This window comes from Alligator mississippiensis, chromosome 6 (genome assembly GCF_030867095.1).
Source record: "Alligator mississippiensis isolate rAllMis1 chromosome 6, rAllMis1, whole genome shotgun sequence".
Lineage (NCBI taxonomy): Eukaryota > Metazoa > Chordata > Crocodylia > Alligatoridae > Alligator > Alligator mississippiensis.
The window spans coordinates 25997029-26019529 of record NC_081829.1 but is presented as its reverse complement, the minus strand read 5'-3'; the positions used below and the strand labels follow the sequence as shown (position 1 = coordinate 26019529).

General features: G+C 47.2%; 1 protein-coding gene across 5 annotated transcripts in view; it reads left to right on the top strand.

The window, feature by feature from the left end:
• The first annotated feature begins 4238 nt into the window (after positions 1 to 4238).
• NDST2 (N-deacetylase and N-sulfotransferase 2) overlaps positions 4239 to 22501 on the top strand; it is a 246320-nt gene continuing 228057 nt past the window's right edge. For 3 of the 5 annotated variants that reach the window (XM_059729732.1, XM_059729729.1, XM_059729731.1), the window contains exon 1: positions 4240 to 4358. The gene's annotated coding sequence lies outside the window, so the exon portion shown is untranslated. Of the gene's footprint in view, positions 4359 to 4639; positions 4774 to 22501 lie in introns of those variants that run through there. The other 2 variants (XM_059729733.1, XM_059729730.1) reach the window with 2 other exon arrangements.

The following is a 22501-nucleotide window of genomic DNA, read 5'->3' as shown; positions in this document are numbered from 1 at the left end:
ACTTCCCTCCCCAAGAAGAAGCAATTATGCTAGTACACCAATGTGAATTCATACTTTAAATGACATTAAAAAGATATATATTTCTTGCCTCTACAAGGCTCAAGTCTGGACTCATTCTGAGACTTGTGAACCGACTTTCCCAATTCACGGCAATAGTGTTGATTCTAAAATGCATCAATCACAATTTAATAGTCAAATTTTGCAGTGCTTGCATCTCATGTAATTTATTACAAACTCTTTCTAATCTGCTGTGTGTAATAGCAGCAAAAATCCACTAAACTAGTTAAAGAAGTGATAACAACTTCTGAGCACAGAGTTGGTCAGCTAGCTCATACTTCCTGTTGTAACTCTTTGAGAGCTTTCGTGTATGTATAGTATGTTGCTGTTTACCCATTAGTATAGCACCATAAATTTACTCTCCTATTGAAACAGGTGCATCCACTCAAACTGCTGACAGTCTAAGTGAATACAGATCAACACAAAACACAGGCCTGTTATCCAGGAGAGTGTGAAGGATTATTCATGGTAAGAATGGAAGAGACTGTTTTGAAAAGGTGGGCTGTAAGGAGGGATTTCGATAAGGAAGAGGGAGGGTACTTGCCAAAGAAACGCAGGGAGAGCGCTGCAGATGCACAGAGTGGTGTGATAAGGTAGGAAGAGATGAATGTAGAGTCAACATAGGGTGCAATAAGAACCAGGGAGAGGTAGAGAGATGCAAAAAGGAAAGCTTGATGTGGTGAAAGCAGGAGAGAAGGAAATGATTTAATCACTGGGAATGTTTCAGTTTTGCAGATCCTGAGCTGAGTGGCCTGGAGGCCAGATAGGAGGTGGTTCCCAAGATGGCACTGTAACTATAGAAAGCTTGTCCAGAGGGAGTCATACTGGTAATAGCTAAGGTGTGAATATAAGCTAGCCTAGTTATACCAGACTCACCTCCTATGCAAACACTTATTCATATCTCAGAGTGATTTTTTTCTAAATTAATTTTTATCATTTGTGATGGGGTAGAAGCTAAATAAAAGAAAACCCCACATACTGAAATGAGGCTTTGCCTGCAGAGGGTCACTGGGTAAAATGAAGTTGAATGTGTTAAGTCAAAGTGCATGAATTAGTGCATGTAAATCCCTGTGTAAGTGCTGTCATTCAGGTCTAAAATGCCTTTGGCTCACTGTGGCTGAATCCTTCAAGAAGGGCTGAAAGGAAACATCTACACAAGATTTTAATGAATTTTGAACTGCATGCGTCTGCTTCACACCTTTAGTGGATCTGTCTCAACTATCCTGGGTATCTCTGTAAAGGCAAACCCTGGCTGTCCCTATAATGTAACATACCAGCATAATGTTATTATTTTAACTGGTGAGATAAGCTCTGTATATTCCCTTTGGTGGAGAAAAGTGCTAAGTAATACTAGTAACCTGAAGAAGGGCCAACTTAGACTGCCTGAAGATTTGATCTTTTAGGACTTAGTATTTGTTTAATTTGATTTAGGATCAGGTTTGTTTAAATTGATTGCCAATTAACTTAGGTAGCAAATGTATTTGTAAAGCCTAGCCTGTGAATTCTGCAAATTCCAGGGTAGAAACCAAATGGCTCAAAGTGAAAAGCTTTATAGACACATCCAAATAGAAGCTTGTATCTTTCATAAAACATCTCTCCAGCAGCAGACTACTTAACTCCTATTCTCACCAAGGCACCAGACCTTGCTTCAAATGTAGATGCCAGCTGGGCTTCCTTATCACCAAAGACCACACCATCACTGGACCAAATGGATTATAGCACATGGATTATAGCACTGGATGTTCATTTGCCTGTTCCTCTACCATCATCTGCTTACAGTGCCCCTCCACTGTTTACATTGGACAGATGGGGCAATCCCTGTGTGCAGGAATGAATAAACATCAATCTGATATTTGCTCAAGAAAAACACACAAGCCTGTGGCAGAACACTTTAACCTCCCTAGATAGTCCCTTGCTGACCAACGAGTAGCTAGCTGCCTTTAGACAACAAAACTTTAACAATTAACTTGAATAGGAAATTGTGGAAGAAAAAAAATCATCCACATATTTGATTGTATGTCTTATGGTCTAAACAAAGACTATGGATTCTTATCTCATTACCTGGATCGGCTTTTCTACGCCATCTGTTCCTCAGTGAGTTTACTGCTGTTTTTGTCTCTTACCCACCTTGCCTTTGATAGCAATGTACCCCCCCTTTTTTTTCTCCCTTCCCTACCCTTTGTATTCTAATCACTGCTTTCTATGAAGCTCTGCTTCCTGCAGTCCCTTCACAGCATGAAGTTAAGCTTTTGCCTACAAAATCCTGTGCATCTCTGATTTGGTTAGTCTGCAAGGCAAAACTCTACCTGGCTAACTCTACCTGCCTTCTGCCTAATAGGCCCTTCTACATGATACAGTTATTGAGTAATTAACCAGCTAATTGCACAACTGCCTTGAGACCAGCTACACATGGAAAGTACCTATCATGCCATAAAAAGTTCCAGTTGCCTATAAAGTTAGACCTCAAAAATGTATGCTAACTTTTTAGCTAGTTGTTATCAAGCTTTATTTTGCACTTGTGGCAAGGTCTCCCCTGCAGTTGGGGAGCCCTGTTAGATCAGGGTCGGGCAATTATTTTGGGCGGAGGGCCACTTACTGAGTTTTGGCAAGACATTGAGGGCTGCATGACAGGCAGTCAGGGCAGATAATATTAGTTTTCTACATTTTTTTAGGGGCCCCGTGGGCCAGATAGAATGGCCTGATAGGCCGCATCTGGCCTACAAGCTGCATTTTACCTACCCCTGTGTTAGATGAAAGAGCTCCCAGCCAGTTGTGCACCATGCCCTGCCAGGGCTGCAAGTCCCATACCTGAGAGGACTCAGCCCCTGCAGCTGCCAACTCTGGGTCCTGGCACTACCTGGTAGCTGCCTGGACCCAGAGACCCCAAGGGGGGGAGAGAGCAACACGTGTCATCTCCCAGCCCTGGGTGTTTCATGCACCCCTGAAGCTGGGAGAACAGGGCAGCTGTGATCTTGCTAGTGCAGGGGAAGCCCAGCATCATATGCCCCCTGTACTAGCAGCAAGGTATGATGAGGCTATTAGGTGCTTGTAGCATGGTCGGAACCATGATCATCTGGATTGCACATTAGATCCCGTTGTGCCTTTACCTGCACATGTAGAGGGGCCTGAACAATGAGCTCCTCAAGGTGGTCTCTCCCCTTTTCTATCTGCTGTGCCTAGTCGAGCTCCTAGTAATTCCCTCCCCAACAAGCTGTGTACTTGTTACACGTCATCATTGCTAGCTTCCTGCACTAGCTGATATCAGAACTACCTGAAGGGGAAGAGCAGGTCATCCGAGTAATACAGGGTCAAGTGGAGCATTAAAATGAACCAGGGCTTCAACCTAAAGTCTGCCTCTTAACTCCCTGGTGAAAGCGACCACCTGGATCTGCCTTGCATTCAGATCCCTTTCCTCACTCCTACCGGGCTGCTCTGTATTTGTCTAGACGTGCGCCTGCATGGTCGGTTTTACCAGCATAGCTAAGGCCGTGCACATGTGCACGGTCCAACTTGCAGTGTGTCTCTGCCGGTCGACCAGGCCCCCCCTGTCCCCTGTCCTGATGCCAGAGCCTGGGGCCAGGACAGGCGCGCGGCGATTGCGGGCGGGCGCGGCGGAGCGGTCCGTGCCCCGTGTACGAGCCGGGCACCCGGGAGGCTGCTGGTCCCCCTCCTGTGGCCTGTCCCTGGTGCCAAGCCTGGCTCGGGCCGCTTCGCTTCGGCGTCTTCCTGCAGCTGCCGCAGGGCGGTTGGAGAGAGGTTTGCAGCCACGCGGCTTCCTCCGCTTCAGACGGACTCTGCTCCGGGCCCCGCGAAGCCAGCGGCGGCTCCGTGTTCGCCGCGACGGGCAGCGCCCGGCCCGGCCTCACAGCAGGGCTGCTCCCGGGGGCTTGTCGTTGGGGACGGAGCCCGGCGCAGAGCCGAGCTCCCCTCACGCCCGCAGCGGACAGGTGGCAGCCCCGAGCCGCGGGACCGGGCGCCGCGGGGGATCCCCGGGTTTGTCTGGAGCCGCGGGCCTGGGTCGACTGCAGCTGCTGCGCAGCAGCACCCGCGAACCGACGGGAGTCCGCCCGGCCCAGGCTGGTGCTTGCGGGGGCGGGGCCGGGGCGGGCTCCTCCCCCCTCCCCTCCGGCGCGGCCCGGCCGGCTCCCGCCCCTCCCCCAGCGGAAGATGGCGGCGGCGCGGCGCGGCGGCCGCGGCTCCCCCAGCGGCCCCCAGCGGCCGGGAGCGCGTGGGCCGCGGCCGGCCTGAGGTGCGAGGCAGCGCGGCCCCGCCTCCGTCTCCTGCCTCCCGCCCCGGCGCAGGTGAGATGAGCCCGGCGCGGGGGGCCGCCGGCTTGAGGGAGCGGAGCGCGCTGCGCTGCGCTGCCTGCGGAGGCGGCTCGGGGCCGGTAGGGAGCGCCCGGGGCGGCGCGTGCGGGCCCCGCTACTGCCTCGCTCGCCCCCGGCCCCGGCCCCGCGTGTCCTGTCGCTGCCCCGTTGCCAGAGCCGCGGGCCGGGCTGCCCGGGCGCGTCCCGCGGGCCCCGCCGTTCCCGTCAGCCCGGGCCGCTGCACCACTTCGCGCGTGTCTAGGGCTGGGCCGGGCCCCCGCGGCCGGCGTGTCGCTCGGGGCCCGCCCGGCAGCAGCGGGGCAGGAGCCGCCCACGAAGGGGCGCCTCGTCCCCGCTCCCTGCACCCGCCTCTGCGCCGTCTCGTCCCACCTCGCAGGCAGGCAGGCAGGTAGGTAGGTGCTCCCTGCATTGGCCTCCCGACTTGTCCCGCCTCCCACAAGCGGCTGCATGGCTGCCCCGGCTCTGACACGTCCGGGGTGTAAGTGACCCTAGTTATGATGAGTGAGGGAGTGAGTTGATACTGGGGCTGGCCAGGAATGAGCTGTGGATGACCCAGACTAGGAGGGACACGCTCATGTGGTGGCAGGTATCCGCGTGTGAACTTCCCGATGCGCTTCCGGACTCGCTTTGTTCTGGTCTGTGCTGACCACTCCGTCCCAAGCGGCACTTTGTTTCACAGTCGTGTTCAAGCGCGGTAACTAAGGGCGGTGTAGGCAGAGCCCACGGTGCTGGGAGTCCTTCCAAAAGGTGTATGGACTTGCTTGAGTTAAGGCAGCATAGGACGGTCTGTGACCAGCCCTTCTAGCCTTACACACAAGGGTGTGGATATTTTGTATCTTTGCTCCCATCCATCTGTTATTTCTCATCTTTCCCAAATATCCCATTTCCTTTTTGCGCTATTTTCCCATTTTTTCCACCTCTCCCATCATTTTCCTCTTACTCTGTACGTCTTTTCCGCCTGCTACTTCTCTAGTTTCCAGTTAGGGCTGCCCTCTGCCCATCATCAGTCAGTCTCCATTTCAGTGATTTGTTTTGTTTTTGCAGGCTTCAGACATCATTTTGCAACAGCTTTGTTTCTGTTGGTGGGATTTCAAAATAGAAAGTATTGGAAATCTGAAAGAGAAGTAAATGTAAATGGCAGCGTAATTGCCTAAAAGCTGTAAACAGGAGCAGGAACAGTAAATCTTCACACATTCTTGAATTTTCTTTTGCAGTCACACAAGTGAAAGGCTAATCTGCTTTGAGGGATGATGGGGTTCTCAGTTTGGGGGTTACAAGCAGATCCCATGTCCACCTGGCCCCATGTCTCCTGCTACTGTCCTGTTGCCAGAATTGTGGCTTGCTTGGGCCAGGCTGGGCTTCTCACATTGCAGGTGGGGAGAAAGAGGGAAGTCATAGGCAGCAGAGGGACACAAAAGGTTGAGAATCACTATTACAAGGTATCGTTCATTTCTAAGGCAATACTACTGCTGCAACCAGGTGTCCTCCTATGGATATAGCTTTGTTGGCAGAAGTTTACCTGCCACCCAAGTTACATGAGCTGCCCAGCTGACAGAAGCTCTGCCAACAGAGCTGTGTCAACCCTGGGGACTTTGCTGGCAGAGCTCCGCTGGCGACAGCATGTGATCTCTTCAGACCCCCAGTTCAGAGAGCTCTGTACTGTACAAAAGGGCTAAGATCAGGAGTCTCAGGGAACATGCATAGGTATATGAACAGGTCTGGTAAAAAGCTTCTTGTGTGTTTTTTTCAATTGTGTCCAATAACTGCAGTGGTATGTTGTACTGTGTAACGTGGTGCAGGTATGTTTTACCACTGTGTCTTCTAACACTCAGACCTGATATCTGGTCTGCATTAGTTTACATCTCCAGTGAGATGAATTAATGGTAAGAAAGATGGAGTCTGTAGCTTATACTAGGGTTCACACCTGTGTTATTGCTGAAAAATGGGAAAGAAGAGTCCATGTGGAAGCATGAGTAGTGTGCATCCTTGACCCCAGTGCATCTCGCCAATATTAAGCAGTGGTTGAGAGGTTTAAATGCTTGTCTCCATCTCTCTGTTGCATATCTGTGAAGTGCTGTGATACCATAGAGAAGAGCTGCACAGATAAAATAATCTGTTTCCTTTTAATTGGCAGAGTTGTTTACACATGATCTCTTGCTCATTTTCCTCTTTTAAAGGAATGCATATCCATCCATGATTACAGTTCAGGTCAAAATCCCTCAGCACTTGTAGCAAATCTCTCTTAATTGGTCTCATTTAAATCCCATAAGGGTATATTTTATTTCTCTCTCTTCCAAATCCCTCTCTCCATTCTGTAACGTAATTTATTACAGGGTACATTACAGGCAGAGGAACAGCCTCTGGCTGTCAACAACCTTTGTGGTGTGTCAGATTTCCAGCATAAAAGGCAGCTGCAGCAGAGTTTGTGGGTGCGAGGTAGTGATGCTGCAGCAGTACACAAGCAATCTGTGGTGTTGGCTTCAGGCATGAAGTGTCCATTCTGTTCCAGAGTCTTGTGTGTCTGGAGATAACAAGGGGGAATACTCCTGTTTTTGATTCTCTCCTCCAGCATCCATGTTGCTTTCGCTAATGTTCAGGGTCTTTGAGTTCATTTATTCTGCATTCTAGCTGTCTTCCTCTTGTTCATGCCACATTGAGACTGTAAATATCACTAGGTTACTGTTTTCTCTGAATTTTGTCTTTGAAGAACATACAGGTGATTGATTCTAGACTTTATTTTTTTTAAAAAGTCCAGGTATGCTACAACATGTGTAAAATTTGAAGTAATTTATCGCTTATGAAAGTTTTGGAAGCTGTTGCTTTGCCTAGTGGGTCATGGTAATGTAAGTCAATGTAATTCTGGGCTTCACCATGCTTCTAGCAGTACATGTTGCTCCTCACCGCTGATAGTATCTGCTGTAAATCTCTGCCAGTGCACCTAACTTCTGATCTCCAGTTATCCTTTCTACACAGTAGATCTTGCATCACTTGGGTGGTACAGGGCAGACCTTGAGTCTCTTGACAGTTTCTGCCCGGTACTGCGCTATACTTTGCATTTCAACCCAAATGCAGAAAGATTATGAGAAATACTATCTGACGTTTCATTTATGATTTACAGGGTGGATAAACATCAACAATTTAACAAACAAACAAACCAACAGATTTTTTACCTAAATTGGATTTTTTTATTTAATTTTTTTTTTTTTTTTTTGTTAAAAGGCTTTTAAACCCCCCCCCCCACATATATAGTGTGAATTTAAGATATGTTAAAGCTCAAAGATATCATCATGGAATAGGAATTATAACTTCTAATACTATTTGAGACCATATATTCATGGAATGATTTTAGAAGTTTTATAAATAGGTCACAACAGGCCATGGACTACTATATGAGGGGCACAATCTTATGAGCTTCCCAGAAGCTTCTCTAGATTAGTAAAGGTTAAAGAGAGCTACTCTACCCAGTGGGACTCAATGCTCAGTCTAGAACAGGGGTGGGCAATTATTTCAGGTAGAGGGCCACTTAAGTTTTGGCGAGCTGTTGGCGGGAGCTGCATAGGTAGCCCCACCGCTTGACAGTTGCCTCCCCTCATTGGGACCAGAACTCCTGCCCGCTAACCCCTGACCTTTTCCACTGGAAGTCCTTCCCCTTGCTGCCACCCTCCTTCTTACTCCTTTTGGGTGTGGTGGTTGCCATCTTGGAACCAGAAAAATAAATTATACACTAGAAGTCACACGCCTACTATAATATATTTTAATTTTATTACAAAAAAGATTTGCCATGACTTGTGATTATGTAATCCCTTCTATATACAGTACACAACTCAAAAATTGTGTCACTCTTATATTGGCTGGGGGGTGGGGTGTGGGAGGGTTGTGAGGGTGTGACTGTGTAGGGGGGTATAAGGTATGTTGGGGTGTATGTACATATCAATGGGGGTTGTGGGGATAAGGTGTGAGGGAGGATGGGGGGTGTAGAGAACCCCCACACACTTTCCCCCATGGCATGCAGCCCCTGCTGCTGACAGCAGCAGCAGACAGAGAGGTCAGAGTGCTCATGTTGGTGCAGGAGCCTAGTGGGGCAGAGTTCCGGCCAGTGCTGCGCATGGGGGTCAGGGGAGGAGAGGAGTGCAGCACAGCCTGCCTGGCTGCCTCTATAGCTGGGGCTCTGTGCCACATGCCTGCAGCTCTAGCACTCACAGTAGGGGAAGCCCCACGCTGGAGTCTGCTGCCTTCTCATCCCCTGCTGTGCAGGTCCCTGCGTTCTGCTGGGAGTGGCAGGAGCCCTGCCCCCTGATTCCTGCAGAGTCCTGTGTGGGGCTTCCCCATTGCAAGTGCAAGAGCTACTGGTGCGCCACACTGAGCCCCTGTGATAGCAACAGCCAGGCAGTGCAGTGCTGGCCGCCTCTATTCCTGAGGATTCCGCACTCACAGGGAGGAAGTCCAGCGCTGGACTTCATGGGGACTCCCTCCACTCCTGGCAGAGTGCGGGGACCTGTGCAGCAGGTGGTAGGGAAGGCAGCAGGCTTCAGTGCAGGGCTTTCCCCTGAAGGCCTGCCGCGAGCCCTGGAGATAGAGGCAGCCAGGTAGGCTGTGCTTCCCCTTTTCCCCCCGCTCCCCATGCAGCACTGGCCAGAGCTGCACCCCGCTAGGCACAAATGTCCTGACCTTCCTGCCTGCTGCTGCTGGCAGGCAGTGGGGTCTGCACATTATGGGGGGTGTGTGTGGGGTCCCTACATCCCCACCATCACACCCACACCCTGTCTAGTCAAGCTCCACACTCCCACCACCCCCCTGGGTGCAGATTCCACGCTGCACTCTGCACTTCCACCCAGCTGCAATTCTAACCACACCCTCACCAGCCCTGCTGTGTCCCTACCTTGGGTGTATGTACAAGTGAGTTGGACTTCCAGGAAGCCAAGCAGTTTCCTATTTGGGGGGGGGCTGCAGCAGGAGCCCTGCCCCAAAGCTGCTGCTGGCTGGGCAGCGCCCTTCTGACCAAGAGGGTGGGAGGAGGCACAGTAGGGTATGTTGTGGAGGGGGTTGTACATGGGGATGCCTCCCTCCTGGCCTTGCAGGGGGAAGGGCTGGGCTGGGCAGGGCACATCACTGGTGGGCTCCGTGGGCCAGATGAAAGTGCCCGGTGGGCTGGATCCAGCCTGTGGACTGTATTTTGCCCACCCCTGGTCTAGAAGATCTCATGAATCATCTCTGTGATGCTTACATTCAGTTCTCAAACTGGATTTGTGTCTCCAGAGATCCTAGGCAGACAAGGTTCTTTGGGTAGATGTGATATCTTTTATTAGACCAACTAAATCGTTGGAAAAACTGTTCTTTGCAAGCTTTCCGGGTACAAACTCCCTTCTTCAATCATAAGCAGAGTTTGTCATCTCTAGAGATAACATCCTTCTTAACAGCAGTATACTGGGAGATGGGAGATAACAGACCTGATTACCCACCCATCAGCCCTATTGTGTCTGCATGTTTGTATACACACAGTAAAGACCTTACCTTTCTCTAAAAGTACAGGTGTTCAAGAAGGTAAATAAATAGATATCAGACAACAAGAATGCACTGTTTACAGGTTTCCCTCCATTTATGCTGTACATGCATTCCTGGAAAACAGTACATAATTTTAATTTGTATACAGGGCACCCACTTTACAATGTAACAAATAGGGGTATGTTCCAAGACCTTGACTATACTGACCCCCAGACCCATTTTTACTACTTTTACAAGATAATTTTGGTACTTGCCAACAGCAGACAGTACACACAAGCGCAGGGCACTATCATAATGGGGATGGCAACTACAGAAACGTGTTGCAGACAACGAGTGAGGAGCACAGATCCACACAGGAGACTATATTCTGGTGCGCGTCACTCCCACAATGCACCGCACAAAGCAGCTCATTGTGGGCTTCCACCACACCAAATGCATGAGTGAATTTACCTCGCATATAAGTCATTTTTGGTTAAAAAAAAAAAAAAGGGTCATTGCATAGAACAAATTTGCACATACAGAACCCACATAAAGCAAGGGAAACCTGTATAGAAAACAATGATTAAATTGAGGCTTTCTGATCAGTGACTTAAATCATGATTTAAGTCGATTTGATTTAAATTTAATCCACCCTGGTGACCTATGAGAATGCAGTAGATGTGTCCAGAGTCAAATGGTAAATTAATCCTCTGTATGAAGAAACACTGTCCTACACCACTCAGGGCTTGTCTTCACTAAAGTTTTTACTTTTATACTGGATTGGCAACACACAGGGTAGGTGACAGGTCTATAAAGGTTTGTCTGGATTCCACCCCCCCCCCCCCAATCAATTATGGTGTGCCTTGGCATGAACATTATGGATCTATTGGTTTTAATTTCTTTTTCTCAGTGGAATAGTGGTATGATAGTGGTAGTTTATTTTGTTTTATTTGTTTTTTTTAAAGCAGTCACAGATGCCCTTCAGAGGAGAAGAGATGTGGCTGTGGTCTGTTCCTGTATGGACTTGACCACCTTTAGAGATGGTAGAATAAAATGAACAGTACCAAATAAGCGAGGCAGACCAGTTTCAGTCAGTACCTGCAAACACACTAATGACCTGGAGATGTTTAGGAATGCCTTTCTCTGCAAATGTGTTTGTAGTTGTATAAGTATAACTAAAGCTGTTGTTCCTGCTGGGATTGCAGCACATTTACTATTAACAGTATTTCCAGCTGCTCTCAGGGTAAAATGTTAATGCCTTAACTTAGCCTGAGCCTTCTGCATGACCTCTTCCCCTGGTCTGAATCTAATTTTCCTCATTAAATACAAACTGAAGTAAAACATTAAAGCTAACCTTGATTAGATATGAATATCCATATTCCCATGTAAACTCAGATGTTGAAAGGTCTGTTAGGTCGCATGTTCATCTTATGGGGCCTTGTGATGGATTGTACCCTATAATATTTTGTTAAATGCCTCAAGACTTAATACAGAGTTAGGGGTTTCTCATGCACTAGTAATGTTGAGTTCAATTACAAGTAAGCCTCTGAACTTTTGGAAACCAAGTGTTTAAGGAATGTGCCTTCCTTAAAGTATGGAGGTACTTAATTTGCTTAAAACCAAAAAGCCCAATAGCTTTTATATATGTAACAGTATCAATATAATATTGATATTGTTAGTATCCCCATGTACCACAGCCCCTTCCCTGCTATCCTGAAACAGCATTGCCCCGTGCCGCCCATCATCCAGGCTAACATGGGAGAGGAAGAAATGGTTCTTAGACACCTTAGGGGGCATGGTCTCAGATACAATAGATCAGGAGCTACCAAAGGAGCAAAGGCTGCCCCATTTTGACTCTCCCAGTGAGGGATGTTGGCCCTCATTAGATTTGTTGCTGTCCCAATCCATTGCATACATGATGTGTGATGCTTCCTACTCCAACCGGTGTCCTGAGACATGAAGTGATGAATAAGAGACATCTTCACCTACTGTTTGACATGGCCTGGACAAATGGACAGATGAGGTGGGACCATCAGTTTCAAATTTGAGAGAGAGACTGAAGGGATAACAGGCCCAAAGAAAATCCCCGGCACATTTTCCTCTTTTCTGAATCTCCTTCCTTCCTTTAGCTGTTCCTTTGCTGTAACAGAGGTCACTAGTCATTACAGTGACTAGTATAGTAATCAATTTGTTTACAGATATTTGTTCTGGACTCAATAGCAGTGTCTGCTGCTAGCCTCTTCCATGTTTGGGGCTGTTTTTATTTTGTGTGTTCTGTTCTTGATTTGCTCTTTTTATGTTGTTGCTGCTGATGTAGTAATTCCTTGTCTGATATTATCATGTGAAAGCTTTTGCAAATAGTGAACTTTATAGCATGCTCTGAAAACTATGAGCTATCAAGTCTTAATCTCTTTTGGTAGGTTGTTCTTCTGTCAAGCATACCTAGTGAAGAAGTCCTTAGTATCAGTTCTTGGAAACCTGTACTCTGGTCCCTATCTGCTGCATTTATCCCAGAAGGTTGGGTCATGAATAGATTGTCTGGGTCTCTGAATTAACTGGATCCCATCTGTTCAAAGATGTTTAAAGTTTTAAGGTAAAGGCTCTTTCTTGACACTGGAACTGGAAGCAAACAGGGAGCCCTGAGCAGAATAAGCATAATTTCCTGGCATGCTGGAGATGCGAAAAGGCTTTATCACTGATACTCTTGATACTAGTCTGGAATTAGAGTCAAATAAGGCCATGGATCCTTACTGCCCTAGAGGAGAGCTCTGAATCTTGGCTGGCTCCTTAAAGTTTTGCTTCCTCCAAGCCAACCCCCCCATCACACTAACCTTGTGTGTGTGCACATTATATTCTATAGATTTTCATATAAATTTCAAATAGATATTTTAAGAAGACAGGCTGGGTTTGGAGAAGAGATACTTGATTGCTGCCAAGCCTCCACCTGTGAGAGTTCTTGGAAGATGAGAAGTTAGCTGTCCATCGCAGTTCTTTGAGTACCCTTTCAGATGAATGGTAAAACCTAGCACAGTAATGATAATGATCACTTCATCTAGGTATTTTAGAAGGAATATTTGAGTTGCAAATTAGAGACATTAGAGATGTGAGGTAATATGAGCATTGAGGCTTGGCTAAACTTCTAGTCTCCATTTGTAGTTCATTGTCCAGAACAGCTGTCCAAACACTTACCCTTCATTTTTTTTCTATTTTCTTTACAGATCTCGTTACTTTTCTTAATTTGCACTGCATATTTTGGATCGATTAATCATATTGTAACTCAAAGTGTCTCATTTGCTTCAAGTCTAAAGGGCTAGCTCCTGTCCCTTGATTGAGTGCTATCTTTCTGTAGCTTTTCACTTGATGCTCCTCTTTGCCCTCCCTGCTTCTCCCTATGTCCATCTCATTGGTTCTCCTCTCATGAGTAACCAGATTTAAAATTTTCAATTTAAATCCCTCTCTTACTTCAGGTTATGACCAAAGCATGTGCCATTGTTCTGTGGTAGCCTATGTAATTTGTACTTGACATCACTTCACTGTGCTAGGAATCCTGAGAACTCCCTCCACCTGAGATTATAAACACAAAGTTTCCTTCGCTAGCACTTGCCATGCTTGCCCCAACTGTTGTTTTTAAAAACAAATTCTCTTGTCTTTAAGGTACTTGAATCCCTGAAGCTGTTTTACTACTGCCCATGTAATGGTGTTAAAGTTTTGAATCAAAGTTATGTTCAAGTGTAGTTCTAATTACAGTTACTATTATATGTGACCTTTCTCTGGGTTTGTTACGGTTAATTCTCTTGCATCTATTACAGCTGTTGTGCAGTTACCCTGTTGATATGTCAGAATGCCTTCATCACGTCTCTGTATTGCTCAGATAAAATGAAAGGCCCCTTTGACAGGTAGTTCATGTATGGTGTCTCTTAGTTACTTCAGCAACTCATGGGTAGGGATCTACACTATTTGCAATTTTGTGTTTTTCATGGAAACCGTGAAAAAAGCAGTTTCTGTGAACCACACAAAAAATGGCGATCCCTGTGATTTTGGCATGGAATCACCAGGGGGAAAAAAATTAAACATGCTAAAAATAAAATGCTGGCTCCTCAGTGGGAGCAAGGGCTGCTGCAGACAGGCCTCACAGTGCAAGGGAGCTTTTGGCATGAAAAGCAGCAGCAAAGGTGGCACCACCCTCTCCCCCCACTGATGGGCCAAGAGGCCGCCCATCGTGCAGCCCCACCGCTCTCTGCCAAGCAGTGGCAAGGGAAGGAGCTGCACAATAGGCAGCCCTCATGGCCAATCAGTGGCAATGGGTGGGGCTGCTTTGGCCCTTTAGCCAATCAGTCTGTAGCTTTTCTGTGCTCCCTTATTAGGAGAATACTGTATATTTTCCATATAGCACGACCCTTATGCAACTTGCTTTTGAAGGGAAGCCTGAAGGAGAAAAAAAGAGATCTTTGAGGTAAGTAAGTAGAAGCAACTAGGGAGCTGAACCTGCTGCCAGCCCTGTGCTCCAGGTGGGGCCCACGGATTGACCTAGCATGCCAGGTCTGACACTGTAGGCCATTTCCAACCCCATGTTCTGGCTTTAGAGCCACATGCTGAGTCCGTGACCCTATGCCAGGTCTGGGGCTGCCTGCTGGCTCCGGAGCCATGTGCTGGGTCTGAACTTCACGTGCCAAGTCTGGACCTGCGCATTGAATCCAACCGGACTTGCTGGTTCTAGAGCCACTTGCCGGGTCTGACTTAGCATGCCAGGTCCAGAGTCACGTGATGGTTCCAGCTTGACATGCAGCCCCAGAGTTAGTGTGTGGTCCCACACACAGGTCCGATTTGGCACGTGGCTCTTGAGCCAGCATGTGGGATTGGACCTGACACTTGAAGTATGGGGCTGTATGCTGGGTTGGACTCAGTGGACCAGCCCTGCACACCAGCCCAATCTAGGGCATGGATGGGGCAGGAGGCTTCCTATGGGTCCAGAAATTTGGTGGAGGGTAGGGGGCAGTATGGCCGTTAATACTGCCACTGCTTCTCCCTGCTGCGAAACTTCTGGACCCAGGGGGATCCCTTTTCCTCATAGTAGACACCCCAATCTTCCCCAGCTGGTTTTGGGGGTTGGGTAAGTGCGACTTATGTGCAAGAAAATATCATAAATAGAAGCATCCAGCTTTCTTCCTCATGCTTTTTACTTTTGGTATCTCTAATGACACTCTTGTTCATTGTTTCTTTAAACTGAAGATAATTTTCCTCACTTATGTCCATCTTTTTTTTTTTCTGCTGTACCATTTTTTTGCATAGTGACTAGAAGTCAACATGTTACTTCAAATGATCTGTAGTGTAACTAGCAGGACACCATCCCTGGGTGCCATCTTGGGGGAGGTGCAAGAATAGCAGCCATGACTACTGTTGGCCTGGCCTCTATCACCCTTGTGCAATATTTCCTCTGCAAATGAGGGTCTATCGCAGGAATGAGCAACCACCCACACATTTCATAGATTTCATAGATTTCATAGACATTAGGGCTGGAAGGGACCTCGGAAGATCATCGAGTCCAGCCCCCTGCCCAAAGGGCAGGAAGTCAGCTGGGGTCATAGGATCCCAGCAAGATAAGCATCCAGTTTGCTCTTGAAGGTGTTCAATGTAGGCGCTTTAACCACCTCCGGTGGCAGGCTGTTCCAGACCTTGGGGGCTCGGACAGTAAAGAAATTCTTCCTTATGTCCAGCCTGAAACGGTCTTGTAGTAGTTTATGACCATTCGACCTAGTTGTCATCCTTTGGGGCACTCTGGTGAACAAACATTCTCCAAGATACTGGTGGTCACCCACATGTGCCAGAGCATGGCACACAAGGCCATTTTCTTTGTCACAGCACAGCTGGCCTGGGCTCCAGGTAGTTGTCACCAGCCACAGGCTGCTCGGAGCAGGTGGCCAGGAGGCTGCAAGCAATCCAGGCTCTATGGCAGACAGAAGCTGCCCATAGTCCAGGCCAGCTGCAGCTGGGAGGCTACAAACACCTGTGCTGCGCTCCACAGCTTCAGCACTGATTCTGTGGCTGCGGCAGCTGCACACATGGCTCCAGTACATGGCTAGGAAGGGACTTGAGAGCACTGCAAACCTGGCCCCACCCCTGCTGTCCATCCAGAAACACCCATTCAGCTGCTGCTGCTACAGCTAGTGCTGGGTACTGCAGAGTCTGGTGCAGATGTTTGCAGCCTGGCTGCTGCAGCTGTCCAGAGCCCAGGGCTGGCTGACAGTTAGCTGGGAGGCTGAAAACAGCTGCACTGGGTTCCCCAACCTGGCTTTGTGGAGGCAGCAGCTGCACATGTATGCTGGAATGGATAGCAGGGGAGGGACCAGGGTTGTGCTGCCCCAGACCCTTCCTAGCTGTGCACGCAGAGGCATGCAGGCAGCCACGACCATGGAGTTGGTACCAGGGCCCTGGAGCCCAGTACAGCTGTTTGCAGCTGCCTGGCTTCCTGCTAAAGCTAGCCCAGGCTCTGTCAACAATGAGGATCTGGGCTCCTCATACCTCCTCCGCCTCTGGCACGCCAAGCCAAGGCATGGGTGATGGTTGGGGTGTTTTTGGCATTCCAGCTGAAAACATTGCTGACCCCTTGTCTCTTGTTTATAACGTGGGTCAGACGTGGCTCAGCTTGTGGAGCTCTGTTGTCTGGCCTGTAGAAATTAGGATATGTATTTTAAGCAAGGAAATATGGTAATAGCAGCTTCTGAAGCAAAATATTGCTGTACAGGGTGCTTGATAGCTGTTGGATGTGAACACTTTCTCTTTCCCCAGAAAAGGCTCAGACTCCAGAAGGTGCTCCTGACTCAGAAGGTTCTACCCTAGCACTTTGGGCTGAACTGTATTTCTAAAGTAGAGCTAAGCCCCAGGCCCTGTGCTTTGGGGGGCCTCTGCAGAGCTGGGCAGAGCGGCCGCGGCAATTCCACACCACTGCCACCGGCTTCGCGTCCCGCCCCTTGCGACCCTCCCTGCCCCCACCCCTGCTGCTGCCACCTGTAGCAGCGGCAGCTTCATTGGGTCTGGGGCATGTGGGATCTGAGCAGGGGGCAGGGTCCCACATGGGTTGATTTGCCCTGGGCCCCACACCCTCCTCAGATTGGCTCTGGGGAGGGCAGAGGGAAGGGCCAGCTGAGGAAAAGCGGGAGCCGGGCAGAGGCACGAGGCAGTGGGTAAGCAGTGGTGGCCCTGGCCCAAGCCCTGAGCAGGGTGGCACGGAGGAAGCCCTGGGGTGTGGATGGCTGTTGTGAGGCACGGTGCTGGCCTGTCCTTGCCCAGCAAAGAGGTGTGCAGGCGGTGGCTGGGTGGCAGCATGAGCAGGTCCACCTTCAGCCTACTGGACAAGAGCAAGCGCAGGAAGGGATTGGTATCTTCAAGTGGTTAGTCTATTTTATTTAAGTTTTATAAATATTTAATTTATTTAATAAATATAAGAAGTAAAATCTATGTTTGTTTTTGTTATTTGAAATTCATCCATCATTCTTGATGGGCAATTCGCTAGTAATCTTGTATTTTCCATCATTATCTTTATACATTGTAACATTTTATTTATATATTTATCACTACTACTGTATTTAGTCAAATTTAAGATGAGCTGCTAATTAATTAGATTCTGTAAATGGAAATTTGGAAAATTATAACAAATTTATATGTATAGAATTTAATTTATTGGAGGGTCGTCTTTAATTCATTGCCCCACTGCTTGCAGAAGGGAGCAAGCAGTGGTAGTGCAGGTGGTATGGGGAGGTCAGACAGCTTGCTCCCTGCTTGTACTGGCCCCCTCTACATGTCTCCCCATAGCCTCGCCCTACCTTCCCCCTCCAGTCTCCACTGCCCCCTGCAGCCTCTGTTCCTGCCTCCCCACTACAGCCTCTGCTGCTTCCCACCCCTCATCCAAGTCATTAATAAATATATAAAAGAGCACAGGTCCAAGCACAGCCGCATCCTGGGGACACCACTGGAGATGCCACTCCCAGAGAGTTGTAATTGATGGGTTGGCCCTCATACCAGTTGTCCACCCACCTCACAGTAGACTGGTCTAGCTCAATACCCTCCAGTTTGAGAGAAGCCCGTGGGAAACGGAATCAAAGGCTTCACTGAATTGGGGGAGACCTCATCTTAAAATTGCGTACATACAGTATACAGTGAGCAGAGATTCCAGTTGAGTTGTCCACACTGACACCTGTCTTTTCTGAGCTGTTACAGCTAACTTAGAAACTAACATTGGTTATGAATAGTCAAACATTTCCTTTCAATATATCATGCTTTGTGTTTTTCAATAGTGAATTCCATCTGGCATTATGTTGTCTATTTCTGATGTCCCTTTGACATCCCTCGTAATCTTTATCAGTCTTAATCTAAAAAAAAAATTTTTGTTCAAAATTTTGTCACTACACATTTCAACCTCTTTTTCAGGTCATAAATGAATGCCAGTGAAGCAGCAGTTGTTGCATGGCTAACAGTATTGCCAGCTCTCATTATTTTTGATCTTGTTCTTAAAGTCTATACTTTGGGAATGTGAAAAACATAGCTTTCTTTTATTTACACTTTCTCTCTCACGTATGTGCGCGTGCGCGCACACACACACGCGTGAAAGCTAAGTTTTTCATATTCCTGAAGCATAGACTTTAAGAACAACACCAAAAATCGTGAATTGGCAACACTGAGCTAAGGCTGCAGCCCTGTGTTCAGTGTAAAGCCCAATTTTTACCTGTCCCTTAGAAAAATACAGAGGCTTAGCAGACTAAAAGTTGGTAGGGTCCTTCTGGGCTACTGATAGAACATTTCTCACTGAGCTTCTTGCAAATAAGACAGGAGGTACAGAAGGAATAAGCATGGGGTGTGTTGAGGGGAAACATGGCTATCTATATCTCCCATGACCAGGAAGAAGAGGGCTCAGTCTTCTCAATAGCAGTCCTAGTCCAGTAAAAAACAGCTGTTGTTCTCTTAGTTGATAAGCCATATTGGATTCTCTTGCTGAGCCCATTGTAAGAGGAACAATTCTGTGAGAAGCTCCTTTGTTACCAGCTGTGATTCTTCCCTGGTTGTCATTGTGTTCCCCCTTGCACTATGGGTTTATTTTTTCTGTGAATAATTTACTGTAAGACTACTCAAAACTTCACTGAGAGTGGTATTCTGTGAAGGAAAAAAGGTATATCACAGAGAGAGGAATAGGGAGAGGAGGAAGTTTGTTGCCTTGGTCAAGAAGTCAACATTTGGGCCTTCAATTGCAGGCTCCACGGTGGGGCATTTGGAGCTATTTTTCCAGTACCTTACAGTTGGTCTGGTGACGTCACTGTGTTCACCCCTCCCTCCTGCTTGTTGCAGAAATATCAGATCCATTTTTGCAGAAAGCGATTTTTAAACTTCCAGCTTTCTACAAAAAGCTTCCACTTCTTGCATTTTGGTCCAAATATTAATGCCCCTCTACCTCCTGTAAAGGTTTTTTTTTTCTTTTCTAACACATCCACTTCTACTGCCCTGCCACCCCATTGCTGACTCCTGAGACTTTCTACCTCTTTAGATGGGTCTCTGGGGAATAAGAAGCTTTGTAAGTGAAAGACTGAAATGATAGTGAGTGCTCTGGTTCCCTTTTGTACCTTTATCTTCCTGAAGCTCCTTTTTTAAATGGTCCAGGTAGGCAAGATTTTATGGGCAAACTAACAGACCTTAAATCTAGAGGTCTCTCAAAGGTTGTAATGTGTTTAAGAAATGCAAGTGGGTCTAATCATCTCCATTTAATATGAGAACTGGATGCAGGTAGTCTATTGTAGCTCAAGAGGCAACAGAGTATGATCTTCCTTTCATTGGGCACACGTGCTGCCACCCTGAATTGGAGGGACTACTGCTGGTGTTAGAAAGGTAATGCACTCTTTATGGCCTGATCACCTCACAGTCTGTGCTCAGGTTGCCACAATACATTGAGAATTCACTTTGCTGGTGGTCTGTTCTTTTTTTTATACTGCAAACTGCATTATAGGTAGCCCTTCATGGGACTATCCCAAGCTATGTCAAAATCACCTCTCTTCATCATCATGGCCTCTCCTGACAGCTGCATGCTACTTGAACTATGAAGCATTTGACAAAATTAGGGGGGAGGGGGCAAGACTTGTGAGCACAGATGGCAGAATTTTCATGAATACTGGAACAAGATACAGATAAAATATGAATGATCACTGACCTTGCTGCATCCACAATATAATGCAAGGCTCAACTCTTTGATTGAGATTTCTTACAATAAATAATTCTCAAATACAGCTTTAAAGAAACCCCACCAAAGCAGCCCGTAATCTAATCAAGTAACTTTTGGTCTTCTTGCCAGGAAGGAGGTTGGGGGTTGGGGGGGGTGGGAGGGTGGAGATTGTTGTCTCAATTCATGGGAGTGTTAGACACTGTGTAAGAAATTGGGTAGATGTAGCACCTTGCCCCCTTGGAATAGGACTGGCATCACGGACTCATTTCACATCAAACAGCCATCAGATGGGTTTGATTTTTGATCACTACTGATTTTGTTTTCGATGGGCACTAGAATTGTGGTATCAAAAGACTTTTATCCTTGTATTGGCTCCCAGGGCAGTTCAGGCAGTTGCTTTGCCTGGGCAAAAATCCTAGGAATGTTTGTTGTGTTAATTTCTGTTGTTTTTGGAAAGCAGCAACTCTGGGAGTCAGTGGAAAGATGCTGCAACATATAAAGATGTTCTTCCTGCTTTGTGGTTGCCTGGATATGGGATCTTTTTTCCTAGGAAGGAAGACGTACTTTGCATTCTTTACCTTCTTGGCTTGACAGACTTTTTTCACAGTGGCAGCTCCCAGCTATATTCACATGCCTGTTAAGCTAGTAGCAAAGCATCATTGTATTTTAAGAGTGGGTCACCTTGAGGCTGAGTAGCAGAATGCTTTTTCTTGCCCATCTAGCCTGTGCATTGGCCCACCAAAAGCAAAGTGTATGGAACAGCAATCTGCAGACAGGTCTGTAGAGTGCTCTCCTATCCAGTGTTCCATTGTTCTTGCTGCCTGAGGCTTTGCAGCCTTGGTTTTTTTAGTTAAAACCTTAAACAATGGATTATCTGTTTTCACAGACTTTGGAAGGTTTGAAATAGCAGTTACCCTGAGGCATTTGGCTCAAGATTACAGCAGTAAGTGCAATCATCAGAGCCTCCATCCCCCCTAAAACCATGCAGTTATAAGGTTACCTCAGCCATGCTTTTCCGCTTCCAGCCCCAGTGAAGTGTGTCATCCCCTTAATAACTGAAGGGGGAAAGCCAGCTTCTGCTAGCCCCTCCCACCTCAAGATATGCTGGGCTTGATCTGTGTGTGGTTTCCAACCATTTTATTAGTAGTTTTGCTATAGAAACAGGGCCAGCTAGTGCCTGGAATCTTGTAATTTCTGTTGAGAATTAGTATTTGAGGCTTTGTCTACATTAGTGGGGGCCAACCTTTTTGGCAGCCTTTCCTCAAATTAGCCCTGCACCCTCCCTGAGTGCCACTCTGATCCCCTGTCCCCTGCCTGCTCTGCTGTTTCCTTTCCTGTGCTCTCTGCCCTATCTGATGCTGTACTTTCTGCTCCCTACCCTATCCACGGCTGTGCTGCCTGCCCCCTCCCTAATCTTCTATACACCACACACAGGCTGCCTGTGCTACTTGTTGGTCTAATAAGAGATATCACCTCTACCACGAGCCCTGGTTGCTTTTTCCTCTAGACTAATATAACTACAACCTGGATACCTATGCTACTTGTGGCATTTCTACCACAGGTTTCATAGTTTCATAGTTTCAGGTTGGCCACCCTTTGTCTGTATCACAGGCTGTTGCAGCTTGGCTAATAGAAAGGGTTTTTCTGCCAGCAGGGTTAGGCCAGTTCCACAAATGGCAGAAGCTCTTTTAACAGAAGACTTTCTTTTGTAAGCAGAACTGTGTCTTCAAGGGGGGGTGGGATTTACAGCCATAGCTAGTTAGATAAGGATAGAGTGTGCTTTCTTTTTCACACCTTTTGCTGACAGCTCTGCTAGGAGAATTTCGTAGTATAAAGACTGAGTGAGAGAACACCCAGTCTGAGGGAACCCTGGTCCTTGTTTGGACAGTTGGGACCTTTCCCACAATACTGTTCCTAAGCCTCATTTCATTTCTGATCAGTTGAAAACCCTTTTTTAAAGGAGAACTCTGCCCATATTCCATAGCACAGCAGTGTGAGATTGCCTGTGGCTGTCCAATTTTTAAATTGAAAGGTAACTTTTATGAATATCGATGTTTCAGTGCTTTGTGTCCTAGCTGCCATCTTTTTGAAAGGCAGTGCTAGGAGTGCTGCAGCCCAGTATCAGAGATGACAAACAAGTTGCCATCCTCTTATTATTTTTCCTGACACTTAAAATAAAAATGCTTCTTGACTGCTTTGTTTAAACAATGAACAGTAATGTTATTCTGCTAAAGCTGTGAAATCTAAAGCAGTTTACAAATATTGGACTTTCTGCTGTTGAGCTGCTTTTCAACAAGAAGTCAGCTGCCGGTAGGAGACCCAAAAACCAGTGCTTTATTTAAAAAAAATAATGGAAAAGGAAAAACACATGCACGCTTTCAAATGCAGTGTGATCTATTTGCAGGTAGAAGAGCTTCTCACCAAGTGGACTTTG